The sequence below is a fragment of the Bos grunniens genome, chromosome 13 (assembly GCF_055505025.1).
Source record: "Bos grunniens cultivar Pamir isolate PY7600 chromosome 13, Bosgru_T2T1.0, whole genome shotgun sequence".
NCBI lineage: Eukaryota > Metazoa > Chordata > Mammalia > Artiodactyla > Bovidae > Bos > Bos grunniens.
Genome location: NC_141177.1, coordinates 82,653,195 through 82,666,321, shown reverse-complemented (window position 1 = coordinate 82,666,321; position 13,127 = coordinate 82,653,195). Strand labels below are relative to the sequence as shown.

The following is a 13,127-nucleotide window of genomic DNA, read 5'->3' as shown; positions in this document are numbered from 1 at the left end:
TTTTGTCATCCTCTACATCAGTTGCCACATACAGTGATGCTGTAGCTCAGAGCATCATGAATTACCTGGAGGTCCTTAAAAAAAATGCAGATTCTGATTCAGGAGGTCTGGATGGGATCTGAGATCTGTATTTCTGACTCACTCCCATTGGTATCCTGGCTGCTGCATCTCCAGAGACCACATTTGAATAGCAGGGATCTAATGCTTCTGGCTGAAGCACCTGGAAGGAAAAGCTTTAAGCTGCCTTCATGATGTTTTATTGTGTTTTAATTTTTTGGCCGAATCAAGAGTCTGACCCTTTGATATCTTTTTATTTTGTACTATTGACTGTGACTGTAAATATCAATAACCTCAGATATGCAGATGAAACCACCCTTATAGCAGAAAGTGAAGAAGAACTAAAGAGCCTCTTGATGCAAGTGAAAGAAGATAGTAAAAAAGTTGGCTTAAAGCTCAACTTTCAGAAAACAAAGATTATAGTATTCGGTCCGATCACTTCAATGACAAATAGATGGAGAAACAGTGGCAGACTTTATTTTTTTGGGCTCCAAAATCACTGCAGATGATGACTGCAGCCATGAAATTAAAAGACGCTTGCTCCTTGGAAAAAAAGCTATGACCAACCTAGACAGCATATTAAAAATCAGAGACATTACTTTGCCAACAAAGGTTCATCTAGTCAAAGTTATGGTTTTTCCAGTAGTCATGTATGGGTGTGAGAGTTGGACTATAAAGAAAGCTGAGTGCCAAAGAATTGATGCTTTCGAACTGTGGTGTTAGAGAAGATTCTTGAGAGTCCCTTGACTGTAAGGAGATCCAACCAGTTCATCCTAAAGGAAATCAGTCCTGAATATTCATTTGAAGGACTGATGTTGAAGCTGAAACTCCAATATTTCAGCCACCTGATGTAAAGAGCTGACTCATTTGAAAAGATCCTGATGCTGGGAAAGATTGAAGGCAGGAAGAAAAGGGGATGACAGGGGATGAGATGATTGGATGGCATCATTGACTCAATGGACATGAGTTTGAGTAAGCTCTGGGAGTTGGTGATGGACAGGGAAGCCTGGCGTGCTGCAGTCCATGGGGTTGCAAAGAGTCAGACATGACTGAGCAACTGAACTGATTGACGGTGACACTAGAGGGCAGAGAATGTTAACTGAGAGTCAAACCACAGGGTGGCTATGAATTCTGTCCATGTCCTCCCAGCAGTGATGATCTTGTCCCTGTAGTGACCTTGTAATAAAGCTCACATTGGAAGATGGGGTGCAGGAGGGGTGAGTAGATTTCCCCAGGAAGGTGTCAGGGAGACCTTGAAGATGTCTTCCTCACTGGGTTATCAATGTTTAGGCTGCCTTTAAAGTCATTTATTATAAGCATTGGATTGCTTTTTTGTTGCACTTGCTGGTCCTGGTATTTTTGAGTTATTGTGAAACATTTAATACCCCAGGTAGAGTATTGAATTCTCTCAGAATGACAGTGAATCACAGACAAATGACTTGGGTTTTGTCTTTCAAAACAAATGCAATAGAGACTTAAAGGTTACATCTGTGCTCCATCAGACTTGTAATGGCTGGTTCGCAATTTGATCTCCCTTCAGAATGTGAGTGAACTTCCTGCTTAGCAACAATAATTATTTTCAAAAGAGAGAGAGATTCCCACAATACCTGGACATTAAAAAATCATCTAATCACATAGTTAGTTTGACCCCTTTAGTTTCCCATATATAAAAAGGCAACATAAAAATAAGCCAATTTCACACTTTCCATGGAAAAATAGATCTCATTGCTAAAATTTAAAACAATTACACTTTTTCTATTTGCAAGAGAGCAAAATTTTCTTCTTTTACAGCAGTATATGGAAAGTATATTTTGTACTGATAGCTTACCGTGAAGGATATCAGATTCATGGTCTCCAAAGAAGATTTAACTTCAGGATCAGGGACCAGGCTTGACCTCTCAGAGCTTTTGTGTGGCAGAAGTTTTATTAGTGAAAGAGGACAGAGGAAGCTTCCAACACAGATGTCAGAGGGGGACGGAGAGTACCCTGTCACTAGTCTTAGCAAGGGAGTTCTATACTTTTTCTATTAGTTATTAACAATAAATCAAAAGAATGTCTCAAGTTTGTAAAGGTCTTACTAGATCTACTCCTACAACTTACATTTTAAGATGACAAAATTAGTCAGAAGGTTCTTAAGAAGGACTTCCCTGGTGGCTCAGATGGTAAAAGCGTCTGCCTACAATGCGGGAGACCCGGCTTTGATCCCTGGGTTGGGAAGATCCCCTGGAGAGGGAAATGGCAACCCACTCCAATACTCTTGCCTGGAAAATCCCATGGACGGAGGAGCCTGGTAGGCTACAGTCCATGGGGTCGTGAAGAGTAGGACACTACTGAGCAACTTCACTTTCTTAAGGAGAAACATGTCCTCAAGCAGAATACATTGGTACAGAGTTTAAGGAAAAACATACCCTCGAGCAAGATGAGTTGTTTTGTTGTGTAATCAATCATTAGCTCTTGGCTTAAAGAAAAAAAAATGTCTATGTGACTAAGGTGAGTGAATGTAGAAAAAAAGTGTGTCCTTTTCTCTTCCTTAAGAGCCCCAGACCCCTTTTTCCTTGGACTTATCAACCTACCTAAGTCTCTCAGGACCAAGTTTAATATTTCCCTAAATGTCCCTTCTTCACCTTAAATGTATCTCCATTGATAAAGTTAAAAACAAAATGAATAATGAAAAGTAATAGTACCTAAAACTATCACACATTTGCTGGAAAGGAATGAGTTTTTTTTGCTATGAAATTGATCCCAAGAATATTCATCATATAAACACTTGAAATTTCACATCTTTTCATTCGTGAATGCAAACCTTCAGGGATAAAAAAATATATTTCTTGTTATTAACTAAAGACTAATAGGTGAAGCTGATCAGGTTGTCATTTTTTTAACTCTGTTAACTATTTTTTAATAAATATAAATCACTAAATAGGGCAAGATTAAAAACAAAAAAGGATGTTTTCTCATTGTATGTATGCATTAACCTTTAGGTAGAGTTATAAAATGATCTATTTAAATAATAATAATAAAAACAAAAATAAGTAAACAAAATTAATTTCTGAAAATGACAATGATAAAGCTTTGGAAAACCATCAATTTGCATTAAGTGTCTGCTTTATGCCTATTTTAATAGGGAACACAAAAACCACAGTTCTTACACACTCTTAAAAAAAAAAAAGAGCAATTCAAGGCCATAGAAGCACATTAACATTTTTTCCTGACACTTAAATAATAAAAACAAGAACAACCAGCATTTACTGAGCACTTAACTATGTTGCCGACACCTTCAAAGTGTATCACATGTGTCATCTTATTCTTGCCATTATACAGTTGAGTAAAGTTTGGAAAGCTTAATTACTTTATTAAAGTCATACAAGAAGTGTCAAGCCTTGGAGACTCCATGTTTTGAATCTTTCAGCCTCCCCAGTGAATATCAGAAACTATGATTTTGTGATATAGATGTCAGGGTGTGATATCACTTTCTAACATCTCATGGACAGGCAAGCAATAAGGGCACACCATCTGTGCCTCAGTATACTCATCTGTAAAATGGAGAGACTCCCAGCCTCTCTGCTGCAGGAAGCAGGTCTCTGGGTGTTTAGAAGGGCCAGACACCAGTCACATGGAACAAAGCTTGTTTGCTGGTGGCACACCCCAGCCTCTACAAATCACCACCAAATGTTGCCAGGGGTTTAGTCCCCAAATTGGTCACAACAGCAAGAGGAATTGGCAGGACATTAAGTTTCTCAAAATCACTTGTTATTAACAAATGTCTTGGAGAAGAACCTCTCCCAAGATTAAATGTTAGAAAACTTCCAGCCTGGTGAAAACAGGCCTCATCTCCAGGAAACCTGTGCTTGAGGTATGGGTAGCTGTTTTCTGTGTCTGATGCATCCAGTGGGAATGGTAGGCAGGGATTGTGGGAGGGAATCAGACATGGTGGGGCCTGCATGAGTACATTCAAAGGATCCATGCTTGGTGAACGCCCTCCCCCCCACTCCTTAAAGCACTGGGGTTGAGGTCAGACGTCCTTACTTCCTCCCAATCTTGTCTTTCCTCCTCCTCCCCGCGTCTCCACTCACAGACACCCAGCTTGTGTGTGTTGATGCTGAGACCAACCAGAGACTGAGGGGGCTTGCTTCCCTTGAGAATACCTTTCTTCTCATCTCTTCACACTCTGTCCTCTTAAACCCTCCTCTTTGCCCAGCTCTAGAAGAGCATCCTTGTTAACTTACCTACTTCTCCCATTTGGAAAGTCACATCCTGCATTATGAGAAAGGAGTTGGGGTCCACACACAGCTCTGCTCTGTGGTCTATTTGTATTTGTTAAAGAATTATTTTTACAGCTTTCAGTTTTTCATTCAAATAATATTTCTACTCAGTCCTAGTATTTACCCTGAGATTACTAGGAAATCCAAAGCAACATCTTGGAAGAGCAGTATCTCCTTTCAGATTGTTTGGGTTGTCCAGAAAGTTCACAAATGAACTTTTTGGTCAGTCTAATGTTTATGTCTGAGTTAAAACACAGAAAGGGGTTTCTCCAGAGCATAGGACGGGGGGCCCTGTTTTCCTTTTGCTCTGGAGTTAGAGTGAGAAGAACTGCTTTGGTCTAAATTATGAAAGACTTAAGCAAGAGAGAAAAGTTTCTGAGAGGTAGAATATCTAAACACCCAAAGAGATTCCCAAGGATTATTCCATGTCTTTTTGAGGATCTTTAAATGCGGCATCAAAGAGATTGTCTGAAAGTTGTGTACCAACTGCGTGACTTTTTATGGTCTCCTTTAGTCCATGAAGAATACAGTTAATTAAACTCAGAAGTTTGCCACTAAAATAATAGGTATGAGATCCAGAGAATTCAAGGTGTTGGAGGACTCATTAAATAGGTTTGCATAAATATCGTGCTGAAAGATTTAATGAGTCCATAGGGTCAGTTATAGAACAATGGAGCATAGATGACCTAGAAAAAAGAAATTAGAATCAATACTGGGCTTCTGAGTTAACAGCTATAGATTGCTATATGAACACCTGAGAGAGAAATTCTATAATTATATCTTAATGCTGCATATGGGTGTTCTCATCCCAGGGAAAATGAAATTTCTTAGTTTTCATTTACTTGTCAGTAATAAAAATAAATGTTTATATGTGTGTTCATTTCTCTGGTCTCTAGGAACCATGAATGCTTACGGAGCTACAACTATGTAAATAGCATCAATTTTTTTCTTTTAATTCAATTATTTATTGAATGCTACTGCATAGCAGGCACTGGGCTACGTGCTGGGAAAATAAAATGATGTAATAAGATTGCAGCCTTACCACACACACCCCCATTGGCCCCACCACAGATTGCTTACAGTCTAGTGCAACCCTGTCCAATAGAACTGTCTGCAGTGATGGAAATGTTCCATGTCTCAGAGTTCAGTGCAGTAGCCGCAGGTGTTAATTAATGTTTAAAATGTGATTAGTGTAACTGAGGAATTGAATGTTTAATTTTATTTAAATTTAATCATAAACAGCTCCATGCTGCTAGTGGCTAACATATGGACAGCCCAGAAAGGTAACATGCTGAATCTGGATTTCTAATGTATAATCTGCCTTTCTACAAAGGATTTGTGTTGGAACCAAACTCTTATTATCATCTTTATAATAGAGCTATTTATAGCAGAGGAAGGGCTGACTCTTCCTGGGGAAACCTAGGAAAGTTTCCCAGAGCTGGTAATCCCTGACCTACAGGATGAAGTCTGAGTTTATCCAGCAGAGGAGCAGATGGGAAGGAACTCCTCATGACATCATGAAAAAGTCTGCGGTGCAAGGATCGTGCAACTGCTGTGGAGTTGCACATAATTTCATAATTTAATGTTGTATTAGCTTAAGCTGCCATCACAAAATATTTCCAACAGGGTGGCCTAAACAAGAGAAAATTATTTTCTTACCATTCTGCAGTCTGAAGTCCAAGATCAAGGTACCAGTAGGGATGGCTTCTGTGAGGCCTCTTGGCCTCTTGTCTCCTTGTCGGCTGTGGCTTCTTGCTGTGTCCTTACCCAGCCTTTGACCTGCACTCGAGAGAGAGAGAAACTCTGTACATCTTGCTCTTTTTATAAGAACACCAGCTCTGTCAGGTTAGGGCCCTATCCTTATGACTTCATTTAACCTTCGTGGCTACCCCTGTGGTTCAGATGGTAAAAGCATCTGCCTGCAATGCAGGAGCTGCTGCTGCTAAGTCACTTCAGTAGTGTCCAACTCTGTGCGACCCCATAGATGGCAGCCCACCAGGCTCCCCCATCCCTGGGATTCTCCAGGCAAGAACACTGGAGTGGGTTGCCATTTCCTTCTCCAATGCATGAAAGTGAAAAGTGAAAGTGAAGTCGCTCAGTCGTGCCCGACTCTTAGCAACCCCATGGACTGCAGCCCACCAGGCCCCTCTGTCCATGGGATTTTCCAGGCAAGAGTACTGGAGTGGGGTGCCATTGGACCAGGGTTCAATTCCCGGGTCAGAAGATCCCCTGGCGCAGGAAATGGCAACCCACTCCAGTATTGTTGCCTGAAAATTCCATGGACCAAGGAGCCTGGTGGGCTACAGTCCATTGGGTCGCAAATAGTTGGACTCAACTGAGCAACTTCACTTCACTTTACTTCACTTCCTCAATGGCTCCATTTCTAAATAGTCAGTATGTTGGAGGCCTCAATATATGAATTTTGAGAGGACACAGTTCAGTTCATAAAACACATCATTCAAAAAACAAATATCTTTTTTCTGTTTTTTTTTTTCCCTGAGAGGAGATACATACCTCACACTCAGTTAACATATGTATGCAGAAAACTATCACCTACTGATCTAGCAACCCATGATTTTAATTCCTGTATTTTATTGGTCTATTAACCTATAATATAGGGTTCTGGAAAATTAGCAAGTTAAAAAAAAAAATCTAAAGCAAAGTTCCACCTCTCATAACTTGAATGCAATTAAATATTGCTTCAGTTCAGTTCAGTCTCTCAGTCATGTCCAACTCTGCAACCCCATGAACCGCAGGACACCAGGCGTCCCTGTCCATCATCAACTCTTGGAGTCCACCCAAACCCATGTCCATTGAGTCGGTGATGCCATCCAACCATCTGTCGTCCCCTTCTCCTCCTGCCCTCAATCTTTCCCAGCATCAGGGTCTTTTCAAATGAGTCAGCTCTTTGCATCAGGTGGCCGAAGTATTGGAGTTTCAGCTTCAACATCAGTCCTCACAATGAACACTCAGAACTGATCTCCTTTAGAATGGACTGCTTAAGCAATATTGCTTAAGCAAATATTAATATTGATTTTCCTTTTTTTCTGAGGAAAAACTAGAGGTGAGCTAGAGTTGGTTATACTAGCTCACAGGAACTTATTTAAAATTTTTCCAGGGATTCTGTGAGCTGGTTGTTAAACACAAACACTATTAAAAAGTGAAAAGAAAGTGAAAGTGAAGTCGCTTAGTCGGGTCTGACTCTTTGCGACCCCATGGACTGTAGCCTACCAGGCTCCTCCATCCGTGGGGTTCTCCAGGCAAGAATACTGGAGTGGGTTGCCATATTCCTTCTCCAAGGGATCTTCCTGACCCAGGGATCAAACCTGGGTTTCCCACATTGCAGGCAGATGCTTTACCCTCTGAGCCACCAGGGAAAAAATAAATTATATAAATTTACAGTTAAACAAATCATACTAAAAACAAAGGGATCTATAAGGGGAAAGATTCTGAAAAAGAATATACATATATATAAATCACTTTGCTGTACACCTAACATAATATTGTAAACTAACACATTGTTGTACTTCAATTTATAAAAAAGAGATAAAAAGGAAAAGGAGAAAAAAACAAAAGAAATAAATATCCCAAAGTCACCATTGCTAATTAGGTAAGACATTTCATTGTCGTCTGTGCCCTGGAGGTAAGTAACATCTACGGTGGCTGTAGCGGCACCGCAAAGGATTCCTACCACACACCTCTTCCTAACTCTCAGTTCAGGAGCATCATGTTAGAAACTTGAAATAGGCTACAGGGGGTATATTTACACCAAATCAACAAATGCTACAAAGCAGGCTATTTTCCCCCCAGGAGAACGGCCTATTAATATTGACCAGCATACCACTGACACAAATCTTAACTGTTTATGGCATAAGTTTTTGTCAGAATTACGCAGAGTTCCTTTTGCAAACATTCTTACTCATCTTTTGTAAATTAAACTTTCTACTAAAATGTAATATTGATATTGTTGTTGGTGTTCAGTTGCTCAGTCGTGTCCAACCCTTTGCAACTCAACTGAGGCACACTAGGTTTCCCTGTCCTTCACCATCTCCCAGAGTTTGCTCAAACTCATATCCATTGACTCGGTAATGCCATCCAACCATCTCATCCTCTGTCGTCCCCTTCTCCTCCTGCCTTCAGTCTTTCTCAGCATCAGGGTCTTTTCTAATGAGTCAGCTCTTTGCATCAGGTAGTCAAAGTATTGGAGCTTCAGCATCAGTCCTTCTGATGAATATTCAGGGTTGATTTCCTTGAGAATTGACTGGTTTGATCTCCTTGCTCTCTAAAGGACTCTGAAGCACTCAGTTTGAAAGCACTCAGCCTTCTTTATATATATTGATATATTACCTTTTAAAACCTTTTTTTATATGTTTCCTCCACCAGAGTCAATGCTGCTTTCTGGCCTGTGAACTCTCAGGCTCTGCACATGTCAAAAAATTGGAGAGCGACAGAAAAGTCCCCTCAAAACTAATCCAAGCATTGACAACATTTTTCTAACCCACTTAGCAATGTCTCCCACTGGAAAACTGCCTCAGCTATAACATAATATCCCCCCCACTGCTAATACTACCCCATAGTGAAAACTAAGCCAACACTGGCCTTGTTCATTTTAAAGAGGCCATTTTTGTCTCTACTAACAGTTTTAAGTAACAATAAATGAAATAAAATAGAAAACTACTGGGGTAAATAACAGCTTTCAGATGAAATTTTATTTTTTGTAGTAAACATTTCATTCCAATGTTACCCTTTTCTTCCAAGCCAGTTAGAAGTAGCTCAGACTTTGAAAATGAAATGTCACTTGGCACAATTCTCATTCAATCTTTTATTAAAACTAAAAATAAGTCACACCTATGGCCTCTAAACTCTGTAGCCCAGGAGGTAAAAGTGGTTTGTCCGAGTCACAGAGGGACAGTACTCATTGCCTACCCACGTCTTTCACTCCAAATTGACACCCCAGAACAGCTTGTTTTCTGACTACAACCCTGTTCATTTACAATTTATTTTATCATCAGCATATTGTATGAGGCGATCATGAGGGTGATGAGAGAAGAAGGCATTCAAGCAGAAAAGATTAAGTGACTTGAAGTTTTCACCCTTTCTCCAGATAACCTACATGTGCAAATGTTTGAGAATTGTGAATCTAGGTTGAACTGAAGAATAGGATGGATAAGATCCTTGGCATAGAGAGGGAAAAGAGAAAGTATCCTAGGACTGTTTCCAGACAACTCTTCATTTTAAGAAGTTTGGTAGAGGAGAAAAGGCCTGAAAGGGACAGGAAAGGGACAGAAAAGCTACACCCTGTGAGTCGGGAAGGAAACCAAGAGAAATAAAAGGCCTCCCTAGGAAGGGAGTCACCCATAGTGTTTCTGGAACTGAGTAGATGCTACTTCAGTGACCAGGCGTCACTTGAGTTTAGTGACCAGAAGGTTATTGGTGCCCTGGGTTTGAGTGAGGGGTCACAGGCAAGGTGGGAGCAAAGTGAAACAAGAGTGGGATGAGCCAGAGGCAAGGAACAGTAGACAGCTTGTCTAACCCTCTTCTCAAAGCCCAGACTTGAAGGAACCCAGAAATCTGGAATAGTAACGAGGGATGTCAGGAGTCAAGGGAAGACACACTTGAGAACAGATGAGTGAGCACATGTAACCTAGGATCCAGGCTAGTTTATCATGAGATTACTAAATAAATGACTGCCAAGGAAGTGGTTGGCAGGGTTATGTTTTCATCTGATGAATCAATAGTCAGCATAAAAAGGATATATTAATGAGAGTGCAGCATCAATTCAGTTCAGTTCTGTTCAGTCACTTAGTCGTGTCTGACTCTTTGAGACCCCATGAACCGCAGCATGCCAGGCTTCCCTGTCCATCACCAACTCCCGGAGTTTACTCAAACTCATGTCCATCAAGTTGGTGATGCCATCCAATCATCTCATCCTCTGTCGTCCCCTTCTCCTCCCACCTTCAATCTTTCCTAGCATCAGGGTCTTTTCTATTGAGTCAGTTCTTCACATGAGGTGGCCAAAGTATTGGAGTTTCAGCTTCAACATCAGTCCTTCCAATGAATATTCAGGACTGATCTCCTTTAGGATGAACTGGTTGTATCTCCTTGCAGTCCAGGGGACTCTCAAGAATATTCTCCAACACCACAGTTCAAAAGTAGCAATTCTTCTGCACTCAGCTTTCTTATAGTTCAACTCTCACATCCGTACATGACTACTAGAAAACCAGAGCTTTGACTAGATGGACCTCTGTCAGCAAAGTAATGTCTCCACTTTTTAATATGCTGTCTAGATTGGTCATAGCTTTTCTTCCAATGAGCAAGCATCTTTTAATTTCATGGCTGCAGTCACCATCTGCAGTGATTTTGGAGCCCCCAAAAGTAAAGTCTCTCACTTTCCATTGTTTCCCCATCTATTTGCTGTAAAATGATAGGACCAGATGCCAGCAAGGAAGAAGACCCTAATTAACAGGCCAGAAATCTTGGAAAAGAGAGATTTCAAGAGAGAAAGGAATTTCTCCAAATTCCTTTAGTTTCTTTTAACTCCAGGCCTGAAGGGCTAGAGCCTTACTAACCACCCACCCCAGGACTCAGGATATGACACAGGGAGAGGAGGGCCTGCCTTTTCCAACCCTAGGAATTGTGGGGAAGGAAAGGACAGTGAGGATAGAGCAGGAGGTGAGATGTGTATGTACCTCTCTGATTTCTTCTCTCCGGGCCAGCATCTGGAAGATTCTGGGCAAAGCTCCTGGCTCCCATATCATGTGTGCCTTGGAAGGACTGGGGCGTCTCTGAATGCCCCAGTGATGGGAAATGGTGGTGGTGGGAGTGGCCGGTAGAAGCTTAAGAACAAGACAAAGCGGTTTCCCCAGGTCAGTTGGTCCAGCCCATGGACTAAAGCAGCAGCCACCAATCAATCATCCCAAATGGGCAGTAGCCATTAGTCCATGGAAAAACCTAGAGCAGGCCCTTCACACTAGGGAAGCCTAGTGGGTCTCAGCCACCACCAACTCTTCTCCCACTTTGAAGACCCATGATCTATAGAGATTTAGCCACCATCTTGGAGAATTGAAAATAGGAAGAACATCTTGAAAGACTGCACTTTAGCTAAAGAGAGTGATACATGCAAGAAACATACGACTAACAGTATAGGAAACTGGAATTTTGAAGCAACTCTAAGGAAACTGACATTTCCTTTAATAGAAAGGCTAGCACAGTTCCTGGAGAAGGCAATGGCACCCCACTCCAGGACTCTTGCCTGGAAAACCCATGGACGGAGGAGCCTGGTAGGCTGCAGTCCATGGGGTTGCTAGGAGTCGGACACGACTGAGCGACTTCACTTTCACTTTTCACTTTCATGCATTGGAGAAGGAAATGGCAACCCACTCCAGTGTTCTTGCCTGGAGAATCCCAGGGACGGCGGAGCCTGGTGGGCTGCCTTCTCTGGGGTCGCACAGAGTCGGACACGACTGCAGCGACTTAGCAGCAGCAGCAGCACAGTTCCTCTCACCGTCATTTGAAGAACAGCTCCGATACCTCTAGGGAGAGTGGTTTGGGGAGGTGCCTCCACTGTGACTTAAATGACAGCCGCTTCACAGGCAGGGAGCTCAGGCACTGCGCTGTGCAGGGCCAGCCGCTCAGAGGCATTTGAAAAGGAATGGGTCACCTGGGAGTTTTCTAACCTGTTTGCAGGTTTCCTGGACACCATGTCCTCTCCTGACCCAGCACTTGCTGTGACACAGAGATGTTTGTAGTGAGGTGAATGACAGACAGTTTCATGAAGGTTAGGTCGCACAGGAACAAAAGGCATCCTTGCCTGGGTGGCGCGAACCTTTCCCTGTTCTCGCCCATCAACTTCTCTACCAAATTGAACTCTGCTCAAATGCTTCAGCAAGATTTTTAGTCAAAACCTTTTAAATGCTTATTTTTAGAAGAAGAAATGTTTACTGTTTTGGGGCTGAAAATTATGCTCAATTCTGCTGAATTTAATTCTGCAGAAATTTATTTTTAATGCCCATTTCATATGTAAGAGCTCAGAATACCCTTCTGTTAAGAGCAGCTCTAATATTAGATATTCCTAATAGATTAATAAGACTGGCTCTTGACAGCCACTTCTCTGTTATTTCAAAGGGTTAATCCTGTAGATGCATCCATAGGTGAAGGTACCTCCCAGCAAGGGCGCGAAGCCAGCAAAGCTTTCGGTCTGGCCTGCCAGTCTCCTCTCCATGCTGACACAATCCCCAGAACTGTGGCTCAGCTGCAACTTTCACAAATAATCACTTCTTTTTTTTTTAAAGCTTTGTACCTAAATATACAAAGTGTGTTGGCCAGAGTTTTATTATGATCATTTACATACTTACAATTCCTGAGTATTTAAATACTATTGGCAAACTAACATGGGTAAAAGCTATTATGTGAGATTTTGTAGGAGCCCAAGATGAAGAATAGACACTTGGGATGGTCCTCAACGCCCTTCTATCATTGCATTACCAGGATTCTGGCTTTCAGGAACATTCTCTCTAAGGATTAGAGCTAATTTAGTTGAAAAACCTAGGAATTGTTTATTGAGAACTATTTTATCATAGAGATCTCTAATCTAGGAATTATAGTACTCACATGTCAAGGAGTAAAATAGAAAATGGGTTTTCTTTTTAATATTTTTTTGTCTCTTGAAACTGGAGGGCAGTGGATTTGAAAGCAGTCCGTTTGTCTATTTGTCCATCCATCCATGACGCATACTTATACATATATATATTTATTTACTTAAATATGTTGTATATATTTAAAATATTTTCTCTACGTATATTGCATGTA

At 41.3% G+C, this 13,127-nt stretch overlaps 1 protein-coding gene across 2 annotated transcripts in view; it reads left to right on the top strand.

Moving 5' to 3' along the window:
- PLCB1 (phospholipase C beta 1) overlaps positions 1 to 13,127 on the top strand; it is an 863,757-nt gene that overhangs the window by 773,529 nt on the left and 77,101 nt on the right. The window lies entirely within an intron of this gene.